The following is a 26821-nucleotide window of genomic DNA, read 5'->3' on the forward strand; positions in this document are numbered from 1 at the left end:
TAACAGGCATAGATGCCTTCTATAGCTTTTATTTTTACCCTTGATTTTGTATCTTATTATCTGCTGCCAGTTTAATCTTCTTGAGGCACAGCTCTCATCTTGTAATTTTTTCCTTAAACCTCTTTAAATGGATTTCTTTGTGAACAGAACGAAGGCCAAACTGAAAATGCATCTAACACATGAGTGTACCCTAGTGTGTCTAATACTAGGTCGACTAGGCTCTCACAATCAATACATTTTCTTCATATTTAAATTCAGGTTTTGCATTTTGGGCAAAGATACCAGACACTAAGATTGTGACCTTCTCGGCATATCATATCAGAAGTCATTTGATGTTGATTTGTTCCATTACTAAAAATGGTAACTTGGTGAAGGTGATGTCTGCTGGGGTTCTCCACTGCAAAGTTACTATATTTCTTTGTGCACAGTAAAGATCTTATGAGGACATAATCTGAGACTACTTAAGTATCCTGTTATTTATCATACTTTCACTGCTAACTTTAGCATCTACTGATGATTCCTGCCTGAAACAATTATTACTGTGGTGGTTGCCAAATGGTGATTTTCTATTTCAATCATTCCTTAATCTACAGATGCTAGTTAGAAATTTATGGTAAGGAAAAGTTTTTCTATCTATTTATCCATTCATTAGTTCATTCGTTATTTATATTTGTATGCACAAGTGAATTCTTATTTTATTCCTTGGATTATAATCTATCAGAATCATTATTTATTTTGTTTAATTTTCCCAGATTTGGCCTTTGCAAGTTCCCTTCAGGTTGGCTCCTATATCTTTTTAAAATGTGCCCATCCTTCTCCACTGTTTAAAGCACTTCCATATTTTCTAACACCACAAGATATTTCAGGCTCATCTTGTACTTTCCCTGCCTTAATCCTACAACCAGCTATTTTTCCAAGCACTCACAATTTTCTGGTGTTGGAGGATAGTACTTAGAAACCAAGATTTGGGCACTAGGTAGGCTCACTGGCATTGGGGTATCACAATACTAGTACTCTTAAGAATTCTCAAGGTCATGACAGACAAAGAATGATTGAGGACCAGCTCCGTATTAAAGGAAGCTAAGAAAACCCAACTAAATGTAAAGTGTGATTTTTGCCTTCGATCCTGGACCAAAAGAGAACATTAGTGAGACAATTGAAGAAATTTTAGTAAGTTTGGTAGGTTAAATAATATTGTATATTGTATCATAATTTTATACATACTGATCTTCCTGTCATGGGCAAGCCAAAATAACATCATCACACACGTATAATTGACTTTGAATATCACCCCACACTTGTCAGAATGGCTAAAATCAACAACGCAAGAAACAACAGGTGTTGGTGAGGATGTGGAGAAAGGGGAACCCTCATGCACTGTTGGTGGGAATGCACACTGGTGCAGCCACTCTGGAAAACAGTATGGAGGTTCCTCAAAAAATTAGAAATAGAACTACCCTGTAATCCCGCAATTGCACTACTGAGTACCTACCCAAGTAATACAAAAACACTAATTCAAAGGGACACATGCACCCCTGTATTTACAGCAGCATTATTTACAATAGCCAAGAGTGTCCATATATAAACAAGTGTATATATAATGGAATATTATTCAACTATGAAAAAGAATGAAATCTTGCAATTGCAAAAACATGGATGGAGTAGAGAGTATAATGCTAAGTGAAATAAGTCAGTCAGAGAAAAACAAATACCACATGATTTCACTCATATGTGGAATTTAAGAAACAAAACAAGCAAAGGGAGAGAGAGACCAAGAAACAGACTCTTAACTATAGAGAACAAACTGACAGTTAGCAGAGGGGAGGGTTTGGTGTGGGGTAAAATAGGCAATGGGGCTTAGGGAGTACACTTGTGATGAGCACTGGATGACGTATGGAAGTGTTGAATCACTGTATTGGACACGTGCATCTAATATAACACTGTATCTTAACTAACTGGAATTAAAATAAAAACTTAAAAACGATTCAGGTCTCTACAACTGAAGAAACTGATCTGAGTTAGGGGCAAGATAATTTAGAAATAACTTTACCACTTAGGTATTTTGAAATTAATTATTATGTATACCAAAAGTTGTCTAATTAATCTCCTTTTTAAAAAAGATTTATTTATTTGAGAGAGAGAGAGCATGAGCTGGGGGAGGAGCAGAGGGAGAAAGAGAAAAGCAGACTCCTCGTTGAGTGTGGAGCCCAACGTGGGGCTTGATCCCAGGACCCTGAGATCATGACCTGAGCCAAAATCAAGAGCCAGATGCCCAGGCGCCCCTAATTAATCTCCTTTTGATGAACATTTACATTGTTTCTGTTTTTCCATGAAAATATGTAAGGCTGTATTAAATGTATTTCGTACAAACATTTTCAAACAGTTGAAAATCTCATTGGGATACATTTCTTGAAGTGAGGTTGGTTAAATAATTTATGGTACAGCCATAAGCAGTATGAAGTTATTGAAAATTATGATATAGATCAACATTTGGCTAACTATAGCCTATGGGCCAGATCATTTGTGTCCATCCATTTGCATATTGTCTAAGGCTGCTTGTATGCTACAGTGCAGAGATGAGAGTTGAGTGACTACAACTGGGACCATATGGCTCACAAAGCCTAAAATATTTATTATCTGGCCCTTTCTATAAAATGTTTCCTGGTCATTATATAGATTATTAATATGCAGGCTGACAATATTGCTGAGTGAAAAAGAGACATTTTTATTACATATCATATATATTACATTAATATTTAATAATAAAGTTTAAATGAAATATCCTATTTATTTAAAATGATGTATGGGCAAGAGACTCAGCAAGGCTGTTCACCGAAGTGCATAAGTAGTTCTGTTTTTTACATTCTTATTTATAATTTTTTGCATACTCCACATTTTCTTAAAAGGGTTGTCATGGATTGTCTTCACATTTATACTTTAACTCCTCAGACCATTCTGTTCAGTCTTCTGTGCCCAAAATTAGTGAAACAAGACAGCAATGATCACAAGAGACTTGCAATGACACTTTTTAGTTTTTAAGTAGGGTGAGCATACATGGCAGATTGCGTGGGACAGGGCTGGTTCGTGACTACTGGGACTATAATGTCAGCGTAGCCATGTGTTTCTCTTCATTCTATGGTAGGTCTTCACAGCCTTTGAAGCTGCTCTTTGTCTCTTATGTGTCCTTTGATTGTTGATGACCTCTGGGCTCTGTCATGGGCCGTGTCCCTTCTCACTCTATTCGCTCTCCTGGGAACTTGCCCCAATTCCCATAGTTTGGTTTACACCTGTAAACTGATGATTCCTAAATCAGTACCTCTAACATGCAAAGCAACGTTTTCTGGGTATTTTTAAGATATCTCAAATCTAATGTAATCTGGGTGTCATCCTTGACATCTCCCCTCCCCTCCATCTCCTGTTTCTCCAGTCAGCCAAAATCTCTGGCAACCTAACCTCCTAAATATTTCATACACTCGTCCCCAGCCTTACTACCACTGTCCGATTCTCTTGTTCTTAACTCTTTCACTTCATACCTTTAAGTTACCTACCAGACCACAGCCAGAAAACTCAGTCCTATATAACAACCTGAAATAATATAGACAGTGCTCAAGTCACTCTCTTTTTAAAATCACTTCAGAAAACCTCCCATTGCCTAGTGATTTTTTTTTTTAAAGTGTGGTCCATGAACAGTCTTTATCATACTCCCCCCCTGGATTACATATTAAAAAACCTGAAGCCCGAAGTCTGGCTTCCATCACAGTTACTGAATCAGAATTTACGGGTGATAGAGGCCTAGAAGTTTCTATTCTTAACACCACCAGATGATTTTTCATGTTCTTTAATGTTTGAGAACTACTGGCCTAGGCCTGTATCAATCATCCAAAGCTATTTATGAGAGCAGCCAAAGCCTTCCATGGTGTGATTCTCACTAATTTCTCACTAATTTTTTTTAGCCTGACTAAAACTGTACATTCGATTAATACAGATTTCTGTACCTTCCTGCTTTTACCTTTCTGTTTAGCTTCTGTATATCTTCACCATTCCCTCTAACTAAAATACTTCTCCCTGCTTACTTCACCTGACCCACTCATAAATATATTAAAAGTCTTCAGATTGTTGCAAGCCTGCCTGGCCTCTCCCGCCCAGCTCTGCCTCCTGAGTGTGTTACTGCTGAGCTCTGTCATCATGCCTGTCACGTAGTTAATACTCAATAAAGGTTTGACAAATTGAGTTTAATAATAGACTTATATGAAGCTTCTTAGAATGTATGGATTCTCTCCATTATTTTTATTGCATAACAAATCACCACAAAACTTGGAGGCTTTACATAACAACTTATTTAACTTCTAATTCTGTGGGTTGACAGTTTGGCCTGGGATCAGTTGGGCAGTTCTGCTGATACAATTTGGGCTCCTTACCTGTCTGTGGTCAGCTGCTGGCCAGCTGGGCAGCTTTGCTTCAGGGGGCTTCGGCGGGCTGATTGTGGGCTGGCGCAGTGACAATTTGCAGCGACTCCTTCATCCTGTAGAAGCCTAGACCGACCAGGCTTGAGGCGTGTTCAGATGGAGGCAGCAGGTTCTAGGAGAGAGACAGAGAGAGAGAAAGAGTGGGAGAAGGAGGTGGGAAGAAAAACTGAAAGTTCTTTTGAGTATTATTCTCGGAACTGGCACAAAATCGTTTTTGCCACTTCTTACTAGCCAAAGCAAATGACCACACCAGCCCCAATTCGTAATGGGCAAATAGCCTTCATGCCTTGGTCAGAGGCACTACAAAGTATTATGGCCATTTTTGCAATCTACTGCATGGGTCTAATGTATCTAAATTCATAATTGTCATTTATAATATAACTTTAAACTGGATTCTAATATTTTATCACTACCATCGCTCTCACTTTGTAAATACCCTTATTTCATTTTATCTTCAAACCATTCCATTGCCAAATGTTACTGTTTCTTTTCTAGCTCTGTCACCTAATTTCTGTTCAGTTAGCCTGTTCCAGAGTACCGAACCTTTGCATCTATTCATGAGCAATATGAATAAGCATGTACCATTTAGTTAATTACTTGGATTTGGTTAAGTCTTCAAATGAAGCCAACATTCCCAGGCACAGCAAACTACAGACTCTGAGAGTGGACATGCTGCCAATCAGAAAACATGCCATCCTTGTATCCTTGAATGTTACCTTTCATTTTCAGCTTACTGCCTTAAAACATGCACAATACCTAGCTTTCATTCTGTCATATCAGTTGACCTATTTTCTGTTTTGAAAGTGATTTTCATCTTTCTGCCTACTAGAGGGGTTCTTTACTGCTAAAAAGAGCTTTCCTTAAAGGGCAAAACCATCCAAGGTCAAGTCTGTTGGCCTCTTCCCTGGTAGGGTGGGTTATGCTCTGACTTAGAGCTCGTGCTCTGAACCCTAGCATTCATTATTAGAGTCTGTGCCTTCCTGTCCTGATTTCCATGGTTAGTCTGGGACCTTTAACTTTATTGGCATTTAACTTTATTGGCATTTAATTTCATTTCCTCACCGGACCTTAGAAGGAAATCTAGCAGTATCTGATATTTGCAAATAACATGAGACGCAAGAAGGGCATGGAAATTATTAAGTGGGCTTTTGAGTTTTCTACCCTAGGGACTTTTTTTTTTTTTTTTTGGCCTTATTGCTTCTCTAATTTTCCTCCTCATGGATTCTGAATTAAACTCTCAGCAATCTTTAATTTTTTTTCTTTAACACAGAAATGGATTTTATGCAAGGAGTTGGGAACTGGACATTTCTGTTTCCAAGAAGCAACATAATTTCTTTCTTATTTTTGAGGACACCTTGGTCACCGTGCTTCCCTGTTTGTGGCCTCACTGAAGCTTAGCATCCAAGCCTGTCATTCACCAAGGGGAAAAAGTCATAGAATTTGCTTTGTGACCTGGGATATATGGGATGTAAGTGTGTGTTACAAACCTTAATGCATAAAGCTGCTACTTTTGATACAGTCTGGCTCTTGGAGAGATGGGATTTAACTGCTTATAATGAGAATTTGATGTGACTAGAAATTGAGCAGAAGCATCTTTTTATTGAAGGTGGTGAGCCTTATAACAATCATTTAGTGCCAGAAGTTATTGTTTTTCACATTACTTTTCAACTGTAAAACCTTTCAGAACCTTATAAGAAAATCCTATCCTTGTTCAAGCCACAAAAAACTTGGTAACTTTTTCTTTATAATCACATGAAGAAAAATAGCATAGTAATATCCCTTCACCCCCGCTTTTAAACATCTGTCTCAGATGTTCTTTACGTTAAAGGTCTTCTTTCCCTCTTTCTAGGTCAGAACTGTCCTCTGATGAAATCTCGTTTTCCCTCTTTTTCCCCCTGCGAGAATCTCAAGGAAAAAGAGAAAAGAATAAAGAGAAAGAAAAAAAGAAATCCAGACATGATGCTGGAGACTTGAAATGTACAGAGAAACTTTTTGAAAAAAAAAAAATGTTCTTTAGACTTTAGTTAGAATCTTTCTTACAATGTGTGCATAAATAAACATTTCGGTCGCTGCAGATTTTTACAAGAGGATGGGTGCCAACAAACCTCGAATCAGATGTTCGAATTGAAGTTAGGGAAAAATCATTCTATTTCTTGCTCCATTCACAAATCACTTTAGAAACAGTCATATGAATTTTCTCACTCAGTTTTTCCATTTATAAAATGGGTATCAATTCAAGTGAAAAAAATTTGTGAGTTGATTTCTGTTTCAGAAGTATATTTTTATTTCATCTCAGGTGTCATTTTTAAGCAGTAGTAAACGCTTCCCCACCAGAGAATGTATTTAGAAAAATTAGTGAGTAGAGATTTGTAATTCTTAAAAAGTTTTTTCTGGGGGGCTTTTAGTGGATCTGATAAAAAATATTTTAAGTTCCAATCTTCTGCAAATATGTGAGTTATGCCATTAGCGAGTTTAGCTCTACTTTATACATTCTGTTGAACTTCAGTGCGGTCTTCCTAAGTATTTTTCTCTGGTTTGGCAACTATTCCCTATAGAAAAGCAGGATATTAAAAGGGTCACTTCAGTTTTCACCAAAATGACAGTGAAGGTTTTGTCAACCTGTGTGAGACTGATTTTTTAAAATCGATACCAGTATTTACGAGCTTTCAGGATTAAGAAGATCTTACGTTCCATGCACAGGGCTGGCTGTCCTCACAGCTGTAGAAGAGAGGACAGGACAAGTCTGTCATTCTCTTGGGTAGTTAGGTGTGCTTAGAAGAGGGGTCTCCGAGGGGCCGCTTGGTCTCGCCGGGCCGCCCAGGGCCCGACCCCGGCTCCGCCGCGGCGCCTGCGAGCGCTGCTGGGGAGTCCCCTGGGGACGCCTCCCGGTACGAGGTTGGCCGGAGAGGGCCCTGGGGTGACCGTGGCGTCTATTTTTAGCTGGGCCTGAGGGCCCCCAGGAGGAAGGCGAATTACCGCCTCCTCGGCCGGTGGACAGAGGGAGCCCGTCTCCGGCGGCGTCCCTGGGCCGGAGCTGGGCCACGCTTACGCCATGCTGGAATTTCAGTTATCGCCGTCCCTTCGGATACTTAGGGAACCGGCGTTGGCCCCCTTCTCAGTGGTCCCTCCCACCGCCGCGTGTGTGCGCCCCGGGTCGCGGTGAGGGGTAGTTGGGTCTGGGAAAGCGGTGTGAGGGGAGTTTGGAAAAATGTGTGGACCGCCCTCGAGACGGGGGAAGTTATCCCTTCCTCTCCCCGAGGGGTGTGTCTTCCTTAGTAATTCCCCCTCCCCCCTTCGGTTTTCAACAATGAGATTTTTGGCGTTGGGGAGCTCGGCCGAAAATCCAGACCCGCAGCCTAGAAAAGTCGTTCGGTAATCAGACACCTGGTGTGGGATGTGCAGCCCCGCACGTTTGTCGTGAAGGAGCATGTGTGCACCAGAGACGGGCAGCTTCCCACGCGGGGAGCGGCTTCCTAACCTCGTCCAGCTGCAGCTTGATTAGGTTAAAGAGCGGGCTGTTTAATTTTAGCCATTCCTTCTCTTGGGAGGAAGGAGGAATCAAAACTCGTATTTGGGCCTGTATCAGAGAAGGATTCCTTAGCAGACATGTGGACATGGCACTGCCTAAAGAGCTGTTTAAAGTTCTGGGGTTTTTTGAGATGCTTTGTGGAAAGTCCTGAAAATTTTAGACACCCGTACCCTGCTATAAGGTAAAAACCTTGGCGTGTACGAAACACTTCGAATTGCGTAGGAATTGATTTAAAGTTTGAGTTCTTGCTAAATTAGGTCGCACTTGTTCTCTCTACCTCACCTAGCCCACAAATGGCAACACTGTCTCCAGCTTGGCTAAAACGGTTGCTGACGAGATTGGGGTGATCTTCCCAAGAATAACACTGAGTACTCTGGAGTTGATTTGTATTTGGGGTAGACGTTCTTTGCTATAGACTTTATATTTACTGTATTCATATTTCTTTTAGCTTAGGATCTGACGAGAAATAGCTGGGCATATTGTTTGTAGGTTCTAAGAAAAATTCATTTTCCTCTGTAACGTTGAATTAGAAAGGACTTCTCAAATTTTGCAGCATGAGCAGTCATAACAGTATCTGTGTCAGGTGTGCTTAGAGAATGAGGTATTCTGTTTACCTTTCTGAGACTCATACTGAAACTTAAAGCCTGATGAAAATGTATCTTAAATGTATCAAGCACTTTAGAGTTATAAAGGATATCAAATATTATTTAACCTTTTCTTGGTGACAGGGTCAACATTTTGTTCCCAATTTAGTTTTTCTGTATCATCCCTTAGCATCAGTGTCTCTTTTGCTTGACGATGCAAGTGTTTTCTTAGGACTCTTACCCCAAGTCTCCTTCCAGTTTGTAGGCCTTAATCTACTTTCAGTAGGGAAAACATTTTAATAATTAGATGTTAAAACAGTCAATATGGCTTTTCTAATGGGCCTAAGAAGTGAAGGCTTTTTTGAGGCTTAATTTCTAAAGGACTGACGTTAAGATTGTTATTGTTATTGAAGTAAAAATTGAATTTTACTTGAAAAGATATGGAAGATGTATTTTTAATTAAATGTTTTTTATAATTTTTGTATAGCAGAGAAAGTTTTAATCTAAAAGATCTCATAATACTTTGTAAAAATTAAAATTGTTAGTAAACTTAATGTTTCCAGGAAGGTTTTGGGTTTTTTAGGGATCTGACCTCTAATATGTAATAAAGAAATGTAGAAAGATCATGCTTTGCAGAAACATTCAAATATTCGAGGATAACATCCTAGAAGCTGCTTGTTCTTGTACTATTTATGTTTTTAATTATTTCAAAGGTAAATCCAAAGTATAGAGGTTAGAAGCAAGTAACTTGTTCTTTATAAATGACATTGATTACTCTTCTGCATAAATAGAGTTGAATTTTATTGCTTTCTCTTTCAGTTTTTGTGAACATGACTTTGGATCTGATCTTAAAAATGTAGTTTATGTGCAAATCAAAGGGGAAACATTGGTTTAGATAAGGAGTATAAGCTACTTTTTTAATAAACAGAACTAAATAGGGGAAAAAACTATGAACTAAGGAATTTGATTAACTTAACCTGTTGTATCTGAGCTCTAGAAAAAGAAAAGTAATGACAATTTATAATTGTTTGCATGCCAGGCTGTTTGACTTGCTGTTTAAATATTTTTTGGTCTTTGAGAGTGGTAGCAGTGCAAACCATTTAGGCTCCCCCCCCCCCACAGTATAGGCTTTAATGTTAAAAAGATAAAATAGGCAAAATGTACTTTTAGTACTAAGACTAGTTTTAGTAGAGACTCCAGTAGGAGATAGAGTATTTCTACGAATTTAAGAAATGTTCCACTCCTTTTGAAAAAGTTGTGATTTAGTATTTCACGTATCACCTTTACTATTACAAGCGGATTAAGAACTTTTAAATCTGGTTTCAGCAAAGTGATTTGTACACTAAGTGGAACTTAATGGTTTATACTCCTCTCTTAGAACATTGCTTTTTGGGTTTCTCTCCTCACTAATTGCTTTGCTCTTTCTGCCTTATGATTCATTCTCTACTCTTGAAGTAGAAGTGCTCAGTCCTTGGTTCACTTTTCTTTTTATACTCCCCTGGTGATCTCATCCAGTGTCATGGCTTTAAATACCTATATGCTGATGGCTTCCATATTTATATCTCCAGCCCAGGCTTTCCTTCTGTACTCCAACAACCTGTTTTGCATTTCCACTTGGAGGTGGAGTAGTCAACTCAAAGTGAACTTCCATTTTTCCCTTTTAAACCTGCCTCAGGTCCAGTCTGCTCCATCTCATTTGATGGCAGCTCTATCCAACATTCCGGCAGAAGAAAAGTCGGAGTCATTCCTGACTTATCTCTTTTATCTCTTACACTTGGCATTCTTGGCTCTATCTTAGCTTGGAAATATATCCAGAATCAAGTCACTTCTTACCACCTGTATTGCCCGCTGGGTTGGTCTGAGCCATCTTATCTTTAGCATAGATTTCTGCAATTAGCCTCTTGATTGGCCTTCTTACTTCTTCCCCAGCCTCCTGTGGTCTTTTTCAACTCAGCAAACAGATCCTATCACTTCTCAAAACACTGCCATGATTTCTAATATGCAGGGTAAAGGCCAAAGTCCCCATGGCCTGCAGTGCCTTACAGAATCTACTTTTCCCATTCTCCTTTACTTCTCGAGTAGCTGCTACTCTGCCCCTGCTTTTTTCCCTCAAGCCCCACTTGCTGTCTTAAGGCCTTTAAATTGACTGTTGTCCCTCCTTGGTCATTTTTCCCTAAGATATCAGCATGGCCGACTCTCTAGTCTCCTTCAAATTTTTGTTCTTCAAATGTTTTTCAGAAGGTCTGTCTTACTGCTTTATTAAAGCTGCACTCCCTTGGGGCGCCTGGGTGGCTCAGTCGGTTAAGCGCTCAACTCTTGGTTTTGGCTCAGGTCCTCATCTCAGGGTGATGATGAAGCCCCCCAGTGGGGCTCCGAGGTCAGTTGGGGAGTCTCCTCGAGTATCCTGCTCTATTTTCTCTGTGGCACTTGTCACCTTCCTACATACTATATAATTTCCTTGTTGATTGTGTTCATTGTCTTTCCTCTCTGCCCCCAACACACACTATAATGTAACCTCTGTGAAGGCAGGGCTTTTTGTCTGTTTTGTTTGTTGATGGATCCTAAGTGTCTCGGGCAGGTGTTCAATAAAGATTTATTAAATATCTGTTCATTATAAGTGAATTAAATCCTTATCCTGCAGTTTCTTACTGTGATGGGTACCACATTCTTGAACACATGGAGTTTTTAGTTTCCTCCTTTCCTAGGAACAGAAAATAGAAGAAAAGTGGCAGGAGGCCTTTGGGAACCACTTGTTGAAGGTAGTGATGTTAGAATGTTGTGGAGATCTTCTGGACCTTCCCTGTGTGGTTAGGACTATTGGTTAGGTAAATTAAAAAGTTGGTTAAAACAAGAACTCAAATATTTGTGTACCTTAAGTGTTTCTTTTTAACATAAAACATTTATTTTTGTCTTTTTATTTGGATCAATTTCTTGTCTTTGAGTAGGGGTTACTGATCTTTTTTCTATAAATTATACCCTAAAAGCATTGCCTATGGTTTCTAGTATTGGTTTCTTTAAAATGGAATGAAAATGTAGGCACTGGGAAACTTTCCAAGTTAAAAATCATTCTAGATTTTCCACTCATTCATTAAAGCGTTCCAAAGGATGTAACTTAGTTTTTATAGAAATAACAGCTTCTGTTTTTATTCTATTTAATGAATTTATAGAAATAAACGAGTGTATAGGAGAGTAGACTGCTCACCAGAAACGTTTAGTTTTCTGTACACGCTAGCCCATGTATTTTTACCAAGGGGAGAAATGTCATTTACTCTAGTGAGAGAGGTCCTTTAAGATAGCTTCCATATTGAATAGGTTTCATGGGGGCTATAGGATCCTAGCTGCCCACCATTACTGGAAAAAAAATGTCCTTTATCCACATTTCTTTATTTTGACTGGTTAGTAACATTTATGATTAGTTATCAGAACTTAAATGATTTTCAGTAATTATCTATCAAGAGACTTGGTTATGCTACATTCTCACTGGAAAATTTGGGACAGTTATTACTTACTTTTGCACATGAGTCATTTAAGTTGTCAGGGGAACAGTCTGGCCTGGTGTAATAAGCTGGAAGTCAATACTTAGGAGACCCACAGGTCCTAAACTTTAATAACTCCAAGATTTTATGCAAGTTTCTTTTTTCTCAGTACTTTATATAATGTGTGATGTAATGGAAAAAGCATGGTAGGGAGTCTGCAGAGCTTAGGTTTGGTTTTGCTAGTTAGTACCACTTACTGTATGTGTGAACTAAACTATCTTACTTAACTTGCCTAAGGCTCCTTTGCCCTGCTTGTATTTTCTCATTAGTTGCTATGTAAGTGATAGCTAATTATTAGAGTGCTTATTTGCTGTATGTCTCTGTAAACATTTTATGTACAGTACCATATTTAATCCTTTCAAACAGTTTTATGAGATAGGTACTATTTGGTGGAAACTAGGGAGACAGGTTAAATAATTTGTCCAAAGAGCAAGTAAGAGGAAGAACCTGAATGTAAACTGAGATATTCTGATTCTAGAGTCCATTCTCACTCATTGAGCTGTTTTGTAAGTATGCTTTTGATAAATAAATAAAATAAAATAAAATAATATAATATAATGGGGTGCCGGCTGGCTCAGTTGGTGGAGTGTGCCACTCTTTACCTTGGGGTCGTGAGTTCAAGCCCCATGTTGGGTAGAGAGATTACTTAAAATTAAAATAAGGTGCTGTCTATGTGCAATTATCTGTTAGGTGTTAGAAAGCTACATTAATGTTATACAGATTTTTTTCTCCCAGAGTTAGAGGATTGGCTCTTAACGTTAGTGACTTAAATTTGAGAACTTGAAATTTTTCAAATGGAGAAAATAGTAAAAGCAACTTAAAACCAAATGCTATAAAATATTTTATGTAGAAAATAGGTAGACTATGATCTTTCTAGATTCTAAGAAAATTTTTGTTTCAATTCCTGTGAATGTGTATTATGAGTTACTGCTGTGTGATCTTATAGGCATCGCTTAGTTGTTCGATCAGAAAGGCCAACCCTGGGGCGCCTGGGTGGCACAGCGGTTAAGCATCTGCCTTCGGCTCAGGGCGTGATCCCAGCGTTCTGGGATCGAGCCCCATCAGGCTCTTCTGCTATGAGCCTGCTTCTTCCTCTCCCACTCCCCCTGCTTGTGTTCCCTCTCTCGCTGGCTGTCTCTATCTCTGTCAAATAAATAAAAAATCTTTATAAAAAAAAAAAAAAGAAAGGCCAACCCTTATCACCCTGCCTAAAATACTCTTTCTATTCTTTCTCCCAGCCTTATTTTTCTTCACTGATCAGTTACTACCTACCATTATAGTATATGCTTATTTATATTGCTTGATAGCTGTCTCACCTATAAGAATATAAGCACTATGAAGTGGGAAATTTGTCTTGTTTACCACTTAACGATATCTCTGGTTAGGTGGTGTTCAATTAATGAATGAGTTGCTTGATTGAACATGATTAGGGCTCACTGAGCCTTCTGCTTGTCATTTGTGCCATTCTCCTCTGTTAGCATGGCTAGTTGATTTACATGAAATGTCATGTAAAATGAGACTTCAAGAATAAGGGTTTCAGGGTTACTCTTGAGAGCGGAACGGAAAGCTGTTTAATACACGTATTTCGGCAGAAATATATCTGTGTGTAGTACCAGTTAACTTTGTTGATAGTAATGTAAGTGTTGCGTACATAGTTTAGTGATTACATGTGTTTAGATCTAATTATCTTTGAAATAAACTTGAACAAGCTAAGCTGTACGTTGAAAGCTCCCAAGTGTTCTGAACGCTACGTTGCTGAACATTTAAGATATTACCTTACATTTTTAATATCCACACACAGGTTGAATTCATTTATGTTGCTTTGACCTGTACTTACTTAATTGGGAAGTCATGTTTATTTGAAATATGCTCTATAATTGTTTTACAGTTTTCATAACCTGAATGCCTGAGGTTGACTGACAGTTATGATTTCTGTGACGTGAATTTCTCAAGCTTGTCATATCATTTGGTACTCTTCATTTCTGGGTACAGTTTCAGGTACTATGGTGTATATAATACTTGTGGTTGTTACACTGTTGCTGATGAATGGGAGTAATTTTTTAAATCGCTTTCAGTTTGACCTAGATGTTAACTGTAATTTTAAGTTTAAATTGGATCCTTTGTAAGAGTGACTTAGTTCTTTTGTTCCTTTGATGGTTGGGGGTGGGGCAGTGTCCAAAAAATTGCATTTATTTTTAACCTGAATGAAGTCTTTCTGAACTTGAAATTTTTGGAGCACTTTGCATGTAAAATACACAAGATTAGCCTTGGAATTATACGTTAAATATAACCCATGGATTTACCTTGTCTGATAGGGGCAGGAGAGAAAAGAAATACTTCATAAATATAAAATAACTGTAGAATGAGCAAGGCTGAATTCTAGTCTGCTTGTCTAGCATTATTTATCTGGCATAAATTGAGTAATTATATTCCATATTCTTTCAGTTTTATTTAAGCAGACATCCCAGCAGCATTTAAAAAAACATACTACTATTTTTTTTTTAAGATTTTATTTTTTTTAAGTAATCTCTACATGGGGCTTGAACTCACAGCCCTGAGATAAAGAGTCTGTCACTCCACCGCCTGAGCTAGCCAGGTGCCCCTAAAATAACACACTACTTTTTGTGTAAGGAGTTTTAGTTATTACTTTGGGTTACTATATTTGATTTCTTAAGATAGCTTTGTGCTAGGTCAAGAAAATAGTGGGTATTTTTGGTAAAGATTTTAGAAATTTCTTATTTTGGGGTGCCTGGGTGGTGCAGCGGTTAAGCGCCTGCCTTCGGCTCAGGGCGTGATCCCGGCGTTATGGAATCGAGCCCCACATCAGGCTCCTCCGCTATGGGCCTGCTTCTTCCTCTCCCACTCCCCCTGCTTGTGTTCCCTCTCTCGCTGGCGCTATCTCTGTCGAATAAATAAATAAAATCTAAAAAAAAAAAAAAAAGAAATTTCTTATTTTATATTTTGAAGTGTTTGCTTTTATTTCTTTGGGAGGGAGGGATTTGTTCCAAAGTATAACTTTCTAAAGGTATTCAACACTGTCATAATTATGTTGTATAATTTAAGAAGCAGGGAAGGATATGCCTGTTTGCTTGTTAGTTTTAAATTTACGTTTACCTCTTTGTACTTGTCATCTTTTTATTTTGTTGAAAGTTTAAACAAATATTGAGGGGTGCCTGGGTGGCTCAGTCAGTTAAGTGTCTGACTTTGGCTCAGGTCATGATCCCAGGGTCCTGGAATTGAGCCCCATATTAGGGTCCCTGCTCTGTAAGGAGACTGCTTCTCTCTACCCCCCTTCCTTACCACTCCCCCTCCTTGTGTGGGCTTTCTCTCTCTCTCAAAACAAAAACTGAATGATTCAGGTGTACAAGAGAGTATAGAATGTGTCTGTACAATTTGAAGATTAAATATAAAAGAAATACCCTGTACCAAATACCTGTGTACCTTTCATTCAACTTTGTTTAAAATTTTTTTCTTTTAAAATTAAGTGCATAAAAATAGTATTTATAAGGAAGGTACATGTAAGATAAAGAGTAAGGATACAGTGAACAGCCTTGTACCTAATCCCCAGTTCAAGAACATTATCCTGACTTTTAATTTCTTTATGTGCTCTTCTCCTCCAGAAGTAACCATTTTATTTGCTTTTGCTTTAGTTTTGCCACATATATTTATATACCTAAAATATTTTTTTGTTTTGTTTTTGAACTTTATAAATGAGATCCTTCTGTATGAGTTTATTTGCAACTTCTTTTTACCCTCAGCTTTATGGTCCTGACATTCTTCAACCATGTTATATATAGGTCTAATTCATTCACTTTCACTGCTGCCTGGAGTTTCATTGTATGAATATTTTTCACTTTATTACCTGTTCATGGGCATTTAGGTTGTTTCCACTTTTCTTTTGCTATTGTAAAAATGATGCTGTGAACACCCTGCATAGGTCTGTTGGTACACTTGCATGCCTAAGTGTCTCCAGGATAGTGTTTTAAAAAACATTTTTGTTACTACTTTAATAAATGTTACGTTATGAGACTCAGTACATTATCAGATGTGCCACATCTATAACAAAAAAAGGTTGTTAAAAAAAATGCCTGTGTGATTCTAGTCCATTTCATTAAAAATAAGAATAGTGATTAAGACGCACTAAGTTGATTTTTGTTATCCACTAATGAGCTGAGATTTGCAGTTCAAGCATATTGTTTTGGAGCTCCTGTTTACACTAGGAGTGGGATGGCGGAATTGTAGGAGGGGTGCATTTTTAGCTTTATTAGGTAGTGCCAAAATGTTTTCCATTGTTTTTGTACCAGTTTATTCCCCTCACTAATACATACGTGTGATGGCTCACATTCTTGCCTACACTTGATAATTGGCAAATACTACGGTTAGATACCCTTAATGAAATGATACCTTGTAGGTTTTGCGTTTCTGTTTACTGAGAGGAAACATCTTTTCTAATGTTTGCTGGCTGTTTTCCCCGCTTTGCTCTGCAGTGGCTGTTTATTTTTCTGTTGGGTTGTTCTTTATGATTGAGAGGAGTTCTGTGTATATGTTCTGAATATTCTTTGTTGATTAGTATCACAAATGTCTTCTCCCACTTTGTGGCGGCTTTTTTTTGTGTGTGTGTCNGCTTTTTTGTGTGTGTGTGTCTTCTTATATATTGTCTTAGTAAAAGTTAAAAATTTTAATGTAGTTGAATTTATCAGTATTTTCTTTTTATGATTTATACTTTGTGTCTTAAGAAATTTTTCCCTACTTCAAGGTTATAAAGATATTCTTACATGGCCTTTTATGTTGCCTTTCACAGTTCTTTGCCTGGAATTGATTTTTGTTATTTCTCTTTACGCTACTATTTTCTCTAAAATTTTACTACTTAGCATTTCAGTTTGTTTTTTTAAGGCTAAAATGTGTGAATTTACTAGATGCTTTGAAATAAGTCTTTGAATTACCAGTTTTTATTCAGTGTCCACAGCTTGCTTTTATAGAATGGTAAGAAAATAATTATGTAAGAATGTTAAAATATGGATAGAGTTTTAAGTTGCGATAACTTTGAAGTCTCCACTCACCCCATGTGACTTTATGAGAGATTTGTAAACATTGTAGCGACGCTAGTGTTTGCAGCATGTAGTTTCCTTAAGTTACGGACATTTGTTGTGAAGCAGTCTGGTTAATTATTTCCTGAAGTAGCAGCTCTTTGTGCTTGGTATTTTACAGTTTCACCTCAGTGCACTGTAAGAGTGGAAAAACTTCTGCATATCTTTGTACTAAGAGTATACGTATACTCTGAGGAATCCAATCTTCAAGTTAGGAAAATTCTCAGCTCTTTAAATTCGGTGTGTGTTATTTTCATTTCTCTTTTGAAAGACCTAAGTTGGGGTCTTTGTATCTTAATTGTTCTTTCAGTTTTTTTCTCTTTATTTTTCTATGCCTCATACTAGGTGAATTCAGTACTATGTAGCAGTTTACCAGTTCTACTCTATTCAGTATAGACTTTATTTTGTCTGTTGAGTCTATATGCCAGTATCTACAGTTTTTATTTCTTATATTTGGACTTGCTTTTTCATATACACCTATTTCAGTTCTGTTTTTGTTCTATTATCTTTTTGCTACTTTAAAAAAGGGGTCTCTTATCTCTCTGACATCTTCAGCATGTTCAAATTTAAAAATCTTTGTGAAGACTGTTTCATAAAACTAATACCATTTGGTGTTAATTTTTTTATTTGTCTTCCCCTCCCTCCTCCATCATTGAAATGATGTGTGGTTTGAAATTTTGGTTAGGTTTATTTTGAGTGGAGATTATTTTAAACTTTTTTTCCATCAGTGCTAACGCCCTGTACCTCTCTTCCCAAGTTATTTAGTTTCTACCAGGCCCACTGTGCCTCTAGACACGGTATTTAAAAAAAAAATCAAAGTGGATAGATGTTTTTAATATGCAATCATGTACTAAGAAGGAGATGATTATATATATATTGCTCTTACTAAAAGTAGGATGAAGTCTGAAAAATGATGACTATTTATGGGGGAGAGAAGCATAGTATAGAAAAGCACAAGGGTATAATCTGTGCTTTGAATTTTTCTTTTTCTGAAGACTTGACTTTGGAGCCATTTAAATATTTTACATAATTATTAAACAAAAATTTAAAAATCCCAAAAATCAAAAGTAAAATGAAACCACTGAATCTTACTTGTATTCACTTGTGGACACCAGAGTGAACTATGCCATGTGACTTTAAAACATGGTAATTTGACTGTATGTCCCAATTAGAATATACCCTAGGAAGAGAGTGGAGGAGGGATGGCAAAAAAGGAAAACAAATCTTCAACTATTATAGTCATAATTTTGGTAGTAACGTGTACATTGTTATTCCAGTACTGAGTAATGTGTACATTGTGGGCTAAATGAAATGAGTGATTACATTGATATTATTGAAAACTGAGATTTTTAGCATTGTTGAAAACTGATGTAGTGTTAAGGTCAGTGAAATTAAGTAAAATTTCCACAGTACTAAATTTGAATGAAAGGATCTGTATGAGTCATGCAGTAATTTAGCTTATTAAAAATGTATGCATTTTCTGGCCCCAAAGACCTAGAAACAATGATCAACCCAGTAGCAAAAAAACACTCCTGGTCCCTAAATTGTGGTCTTTAAATACCTTTCACAATAAAAGTAAACTAGTGCTTAGAGTGGACATTTTCTAAGGCAGGAAACGTATGAGACAAACCTACAGATTAATGATTAATTTGTGCTACAATATTACTGCAAGGTTAGAGACAACATACATTTATTATACCATGGTTTCTGTGGGTCAGGAATTTGCTTAACTGGGTCCTCTGCTTAACTGGGTCTACAGTTTCACAAAGCTGCTATTACCGTGTTGACTAAGGCTTGGGCCCCATCTGAAGCTTAGCTGGGGGAAGATCTGCTTCCAAGTTCATGTGGTTGTTGGTAGCTTTTGGATCCTTGAAAGTTGCCCAAGTGAAAGCCTCAGTTTCTTGCTGGTTGTTGTCTAGGAGGATGTTCTCATCTCCTTGCCATATGTCCCTCTCCATAGTCAGCTTACAACATGGAAGCTTCTTCAAAGCCATTAAGGGAAAGAAAGTATGTCCTAGTAACACGGGTTACAGTCTGAGGTAATGTAATCATGTATATGTAATCACTTTTGATCCTGTCGCCTTTGCCCTACTTTACTGATTAGAAGCATATCAGTTCTCGTACTTAATAGGAGGAGATTGCACAAGGGTGAGAACACCATGAGGCAGGGACCATGGGGACTACTCTAGAGTCTGTTTGCCACAGCCTAGAACGTATCCGAAGTAATAGAGAGATCCAAAACTATGAGGGTAGTGTCAAAACAACGCAGGAGCCATCCTGAATAATATCCCATTGGCCAAAAAGGGGGGGAATTTGAACGTTAATAAAGATAGTAATTAATGAATTAAGACCAATCAGATGTTTAATCTATGAATTCAAGATACTAAAACATTAAAAAAAAACCCCATTAATTAGTTGCTATTGGACCAGCTTATTATTTTGACAACTGATAAATACAGAAAAATAAACATTTGTCCAACTCACATGATTTGTGTCTCAGGGTAACCAAATAGATCAGAAGANCCCATTAATTAGTTGCTATTGGACCAGCTTATTATTTTGACAACTGGTAAATACAGAAAAATAAACATTTGTCCAACTCACATGATTTGTGTCTCAGGGTAACCAAATAGATCAGAAGAGAAATTTCCATAGATGTATTCTACCTAATCAAGAAAGAATGATAGAATACCACCATTTTGTATCTCTTAAAACTGTCTAGGCAAAGATCACCAGTAGCTGCTATTGTCACTACAAAGGGGGAGACCTCTGGACATTAGATACATACTTTTATTTTATTTAATTTTTTTTTAAAGATTTTATTTATTTATTTGACAGAGATAGAGACAGCCAGCGAGAGAGGGAACACAAGCAGGGGGAGTGGGAGAGGAAGAAGCAGGCTCATAGCGGAAGAGCCTTGATGTGGGGCTCGATCCCATAATGCCGGGATCACGCCCTGAGCCGAAGGCAGACGCTTAACCGCTGTGCCACCGAGGCGCTCCTAGATAACATACTTTTAGAAGTATGCCATGCTGTCTATGCCATAGTCATACACTCAACTCATAATCCTGAATCTGATGTAGCGTTTATTATTTATTTTTTTTAAGATTTATTTATTTGAGATAGAGCAGAGAGGAGCAGGGGGAGGGAGAAACTTAAACAGACCCATGCTGAGCACAGAGCCTGATGTGGGGCTCCATCTCATGACCCTGAGATCAGGACTTGAGCAGAAACCGAGAGTTGGTTGCTTAACCGACTGCACCACCTAGGTGCCCCTGATGTAGCCTTTAAATTTACCAATTTATAGGAAATAAGACAAAAACCTCGTTAAATACTATGAAGAAGCCATCAACAAAATTCATACTGGGAATCCCTATAGCCCCAAATTCTAAGAATGATAAACTGAATAATAAAAAGAGAAACCAAGATGATAAATGAATCAGTCAACACAAAATAACTGAAAAGATATTTACAAAGTAGTTGGGTTGATGTGAATACTGGCTTACTACTTGATATTAAGAAGTTGTTAATTTAAAATTGGCTGTAAGACTAGATGTTTTGTCTTCTTTCCTCTCCAGGTTCAGAGCTTTTATAAAGCTGTAACTCTAGGTAATAGGTTTGCAGCCTGATTATTTTTCATCTCCTTTCTCTTCCTCTCCTCTCCTTCCCATTTTCTCCTCCTCCCTGTCCCCACAACCTGTGCAAATCTTACTCCCATTCCTACCCCTTGATTTCAAGTAGTGAATCTGGTTCATTTCTGTTGCTGTTACCTGCAGGAGCCGAATTTCTGACCTTTTGCTTCCTAGAGTCAGTATCTGGTCATCTTCCCCATTCTTTCTTTCCTATACTGCATTTAGGTATTGGTTACTGTTTTGGATTTTTATTGTTTCTGACTCAGGGAGATGTTATTTTAGTTTTGAGTTCAGCCATATCTTTTGTTAATCTCTTTTTATGTTTTATCTATCATTTTAAATGTTTGGAATAGAACCATCCTTATGGGAAGTCTTCATCTTCATTTTTACCTGTTATAATCCTAATTTGTTTTTTGATGCTCAGCCCACAGTACCCTGACTGCTCTAGTTCTGTTATCTGTTCTCTTGCTTTGTGCAACTCTGCCTTCTTTTAATCTTGTTGGGTATTTTTCAACTCTATAATAGAGAACAAATCCAATTTTAGTATCATACTAATTTGTTATGATTGCAATCATTTAAAATTCATAAGCCTTGAAGTGTGATTCTTATTCCTGCTAGTTGATATCACTCATCCCATACTTCTTTAGTCTGTTTTGGAGTGTAGGTATCCTTTGCTAGTCTAACTGAAGCTGAATAATTTTTTCTTTTCAAGGTAGAACTGGTATCTCTTGCTGTCTTAATTCTTGTTGCTTGTTGCCTCAAACTCAGAATTAAGTTTACCTATGCTTTGTTTAATGTCTTGAATTCATTCTTGAAAACCCTGCTGCCAAGTGAAAAGCCATTACATGAAAACGTATTTCCATTAATAAAAAAATTTAAAAAAAGATTTTATGTGTTTATTTGAGAGATAAACGCATACTTTTTCAGTAAATAAAAAGAGCACAAGTGGTGGGCAGAGGCGGGGAGGGAGAGTGGGGCAGGAGAGGTGGGAGAGAAGAGAGCCTGATGTGGGACTGGATATCAGGACCCTGGGATCATGACCTGAGCCAAAGGTAGACACTTAACTGACTGAGCCACCCACATGCCCCTCCATTAATTTTAATGGGAAATTATGCTGTTTTCCATCTCAACCAACCAACTTCTCACATAAGAAAATATTAATTTAGCAATGAAGATGAGTTTCTGTAAATATAAACAATTTGAAAATAATTATACTTTGAATGTAAAGTGTAATTGATAAAGGTATATTGTACTTTCCAGAAGTGGAAGAGAAAACTTGGTGGTGGTTGGTGGGGTGTTTACTCTCTGGAAAGTTTATTCTTTTTGTGCCATTTTCTTCACTCATGTCAGCCTTTTTGATGCTCAGGGTTATCTTGCATTTTACCTGCACTTAAAAGTCAAATTTGGTGCAGATAAGCACCTTCAGGGGGATAAAGGCCAAAGAGAAGTCCTTTAAACAGTGTGCAAATAGAACACAGGCAGAAAAGACTGAAGAGTTCTAGGAGATGATAGCTTTGCGTTCCCCTTGATATGTATGCAAAGCAAAATATTCTGGGTTTATCCAATTGTGTGTAGTACATGGATATCTGTATATAACTGGAAACCATTACGTTGAATAAGTTTTTGAGTGTGTCTTTGGCTGAAATCATAATGTTGAAATTTCATTATAAAATATTGATTTTGTGTGTTAGGTGAACAATCACTAATACCAAAAAAAGAAAAACACCATTGTTAGAAAAGGAACTGAAAGTGTTTAGTAGCAAAGGATAAAAGTCTTTTTTTTTTTTTTTAAAGATTTATTTTAGAGCAAGTGAGAAGGGGTGGCAGGGGAGAGAGAGAATCTCAAGCAGACTTCTGCTGAGCATGGAGCCTGATGCTCGGCTCGACCTCACCACACAGTGAGATCATGACCTGAGCCAAAATCAAGAGTTAGATGCTTAACCAACTGAGCCACCCAGGCGCCCCTAAGAATCTTTTTTTTTTTTTTAAAGATTTTATTTATTTGAGAGAGAGCACAAGCAGAGGGAGTGGCAGGCAGAGGGAGAAGCAGGCTCCCCACTGAGCAAGAGCCCGAAGTAGGACTGGATCCCAGGACCCTGGGATCATGACCTGAGCTGAAGGCAGATGCTTAACTGACTGGGCCACCCAGGTGCCCCCAGTATGGGCATTTTAACAATATTCATCTATTCTGTGAACATTTGATATCTTTCCATTTATCTGTATCATTTTCAATTCTTTCATTGGCTTACACCTTTCAGTGTACACATCTTTCACTTACTGGTTATTTTTATTAAGTAGTGTTTCTGGTGCTGTTATCAATGGGATTGTTTTCTTGTGGGTATATTTTAGATTTCTGATATCACCTTTGAAGCTCTTAAGAAATATTTCTGTTGTCTGGAAGGGAGGCTTAGTAATCACAATTTCGAAGGTTGACCATTCAAAGCTTTGATTATGTTAACCTACAAAGCAGCTTTGAGTGTGGAAGTTCAGTTGGTGAAATCTCAGAGACTTGACTTTTTCTTGGAGACTGTTCTTAGTAAGGTAACTTTTCTCACTTTTTTGTTTAGATTGTTTATTGGGAGTCAAAAGAATAGCATCAACAGCAAAAAAACACAAAAACCAAAAAACAAAACAACAACAACAAAAAAAAACAAAAAATAAAACCCAAAACAAAACTTGTTTCTTTTTTGTTTTGGGTGTTCCAAATTTAAATGTTTGTTAAAATACATAAGTTGCACTTCCAATTTATGGTAGTTTTATCTGGACTTTTTAATTTTTAACTTTCTGTTATATATTCCTTTTGCAGCTTCAAGAACATTAAATGAAGTCCATATTATGATAAAAAGTCCTTGATTTTGTTTTCCAGAGTACTAGTGAACACAGAGAGGATTAATGTGTATTATATTTATGAAGGTTTATTTTGAAAGAAAATCCTGAGGGAGGGACTCATAAGGACTACCTGTATAAAGTTATTTATGTTTTGATATTATTTGTGTCATGAAGAAAACCTTTTTTTTCTTTCCAGATTTAGGCTGGTTGTCTTTTGGTCATATACTGTTTGACAGTGCAATGCGTTGAGCACTTTCAAACAGTAGGTAGGAGAGAACATACTGATTAGTAGGAAAGTCACTCATTCGGTATGTTAAATTTTCAGTAATATAAAGTAAACCTTTTTGTAAGTAAGTAAAAATCTTAAGTGAATGTTTTTTTTAAACTGTAGTTCTCAAGGTACAATTTCAGAGAAGGATGACTATATAAGATTGTGAATGTAAAAGCAAATGCTGCTTCAGTTCAGTGAATGGGAATGGGAAAATATTCTTAATTTTTTAAAGATTGTTTAACTCCAATGTAGGTTAATAATTTATTATGTAGGTGATGTTCCAGGAAAATATGAGTATATTAAATATAAGTAGTTGCCTTGCCGTTTTTTGGTTCTGTCAATTTATATGTGCTTGCAGTTTGGATATGTGTAAGATTTTGCTATTCACAATTTTGCTGTTTGTGTAGACTTTATATCTTTGCTTTCTCTTAAGTAGAAGAGGTGGGAGTTTGTGGAATGACATTAAAAAATTGAAATACAGACTGCAGAAGTATAGAAATTGAAATGTAGACTGAAGAATAGATTGTATTGTCTTAGAAAAAATAATCAGGCTTTTACTGTTTGGTGCACTTGATTGTAAAATACTGTGAAGGTTTGTTCTAATTTTATGTGGTTTCATATTTGGAAGCTCTGAACACTATAATTGAGGGGCCAGAAAGAGAAAGTTGTTTGCTAGCACTTTTCTCCCTGGCTTCTTGAAAGGTTTATTAGGAGAAAGGTCAGCTGTAATCCCTAATGTACTGAAAGAGGTTTGTAATATTCCCAATCATATTCTGATAGGAAGTATTGCTCATTTTAAAAACTACATTTTGGATTATTAAATTTCATCAGTATTGTTAATTGTTTGCTAACATTAGCAGTTGGTTTTGTACACAGAGCTATAGTCTTTTCTGCTTCTGAAAACTAGATATTCCAATGGTTAGCTGTGGAGTTCTGTGTTAATGGTGATTTTTTTCTATGGAGATTTTAATCCATTCTTTGGCTTCTATTGCTGAGTAGTATGTAAGTTTAATTTAATTTCTTTATAGATTGTTTTCATATTGCTTTAAGACCATTGCATCTTTTGTTATATTATTTACTATATATTCATTTAAATATGTTTATTTATTGTTTAGATTTTATTGCCCTTCTAGAATTGGAAGTTTCTTATCTTTCAATATTTTTTGAAAATTCTCAGTAATTATCTCATCAAATACCACCTTTTTTGGTTCTTTTCTCTCCTTGAATTCCCATTTGACCTTTTGGACCTTCTCATTCTTTCCTTCATGTCTATTAGTTTTTCTTTCATGTTTTCTCTAATGTATTCTTTTGCCCTGCATTGTCAGTTTTGATCAGATCTTTCTGTTCTATAATTCTTAAGTTATCATTATCAGTCCATTTAGTTTTAAAAGTCTCTGTATATGTATATATGTATGGATGCTCACACACAGTTTCTTCAGTTCTTTCTAATCTTGCTTGTCTTTTTTTATGAGTTATTCTTTTTCTTGTATGTGATTTCTTTTATGCTTCTAATAAATGAAAATTTTTTTATACTGTCACTTTATTCTGTTTGGAATTCTTGGAGGTATATTCCCTGTTTGTAAGTTTACCTTCAGCAGGAATGTATGTGTAAATGCTGTACTGTGCAGGCTAGACTGGGTAGAAGGAATTTTTTCCCAGAGGATTTCAGGATGTTGGCACCATTTTTGTGTTATTTTTGATTGAAGAGGTGGGAGTGCTCTGGTGTGGCAGAGACTGGATGCAAATCTCAGAACTCATCGTTTATAAGATCTTTATGAAAACCTTCTGTTAGCTTTGAATGATAGGAAAAGTGGGACAAGCTCTCTTTTCCTTGTGTAAATAAGGGAATTTCTTCCTCTTAATTTAGTCTTTGTGACTGTGGAACCCTTGAAAGTCTCAGTTTTAATACCTCTCTCATTTCCACTTCCCCCAACTGCAGCTCAGAATCTTCTGTCCTTGCCTCAAATAGCCATTAACACCTTCATTTCCTATTTGATTTCCCCCCTTTCTTAGGATTTCCCTTAAATACCAGAGGACTTACTTATCTTAGAGCAAAACAGTTTTTGTTATATTTGATTGAAAGAGTTTTTGCTCATAATGCTAGACATGGATTCCTCAATTTGGTTTTTAAGTCATAATTCATAATTTAAAAATATAACTAAATATAAACTCTGTTATAAAAGTAATAGGTGCATGATGGGAAAATGTAAACATGCTGAAGGATATAAAGCAAAAAGTTACCAAGGAAAGTACCCAGAAGTCACCATAGAGTTAATGGTTTCTGACGTGTCCTAGGAGTTTTCTAAGCATGTATGAGCATGACTCTGTCACATAAAAGGTAATTTTATCTCTATACTGCTCTGCAACTTACTTTTTATGTATGTTTGATTTATGTACGGTATTTCTTTTAGTGTCTTACCATATTACATGTGAAACTCTACTACAGACTTATTTAGTCATTTCCCTAATGCTGGACATACAGTTCTTTTTAGTTTTTACAAGTACATTGCTAAGTGAACTGTCTTGGGTATATCTTCCTACTTGTGTGGTTATATCTATAGAATATGGATATCTAGTAGTTCTAGAAAAGAAATTTTCTCTGTCGAAGAGTATGCACTATTTTTATACTTCATGATTTTTCCAAATTTCTGTCTAAGGAGATTGTACTATTTATAATCAGATTAACACTAAATGAGAGTACTGGTTTTCATACTCTCTGACCCATGCCTAATTTTTTAAGGCAGCTTTATCAACTTATAACTCACAATAGACTTCAAATATTTAAAGTGCACAATATGATACATTTTGACATGTGTACATTGCTGAAACCACCACAGTCATGATAATGAACATATGTGCATCACCTCCAGAATTTCCTTGTACCCCT

The 26821-nt window shown here is 36.9% G+C and overlaps 1 protein-coding gene across 1 annotated transcript in view; it reads left to right on the forward strand.

Moving 5' to 3' along the window:
- Window positions 1–26821, forward strand: part of KTN1 (kinectin 1) — a 107894-nt gene that overhangs the window by 232 nt on the left and 80841 nt on the right. The window lies entirely within an intron of this gene.

The sequence above is a fragment of the Ailuropoda melanoleuca genome, chromosome 20 (genome assembly GCF_002007445.2).
Source record: "Ailuropoda melanoleuca isolate Jingjing chromosome 20, ASM200744v2, whole genome shotgun sequence".
NCBI lineage: Eukaryota > Metazoa > Chordata > Mammalia > Carnivora > Ursidae > Ailuropoda > Ailuropoda melanoleuca.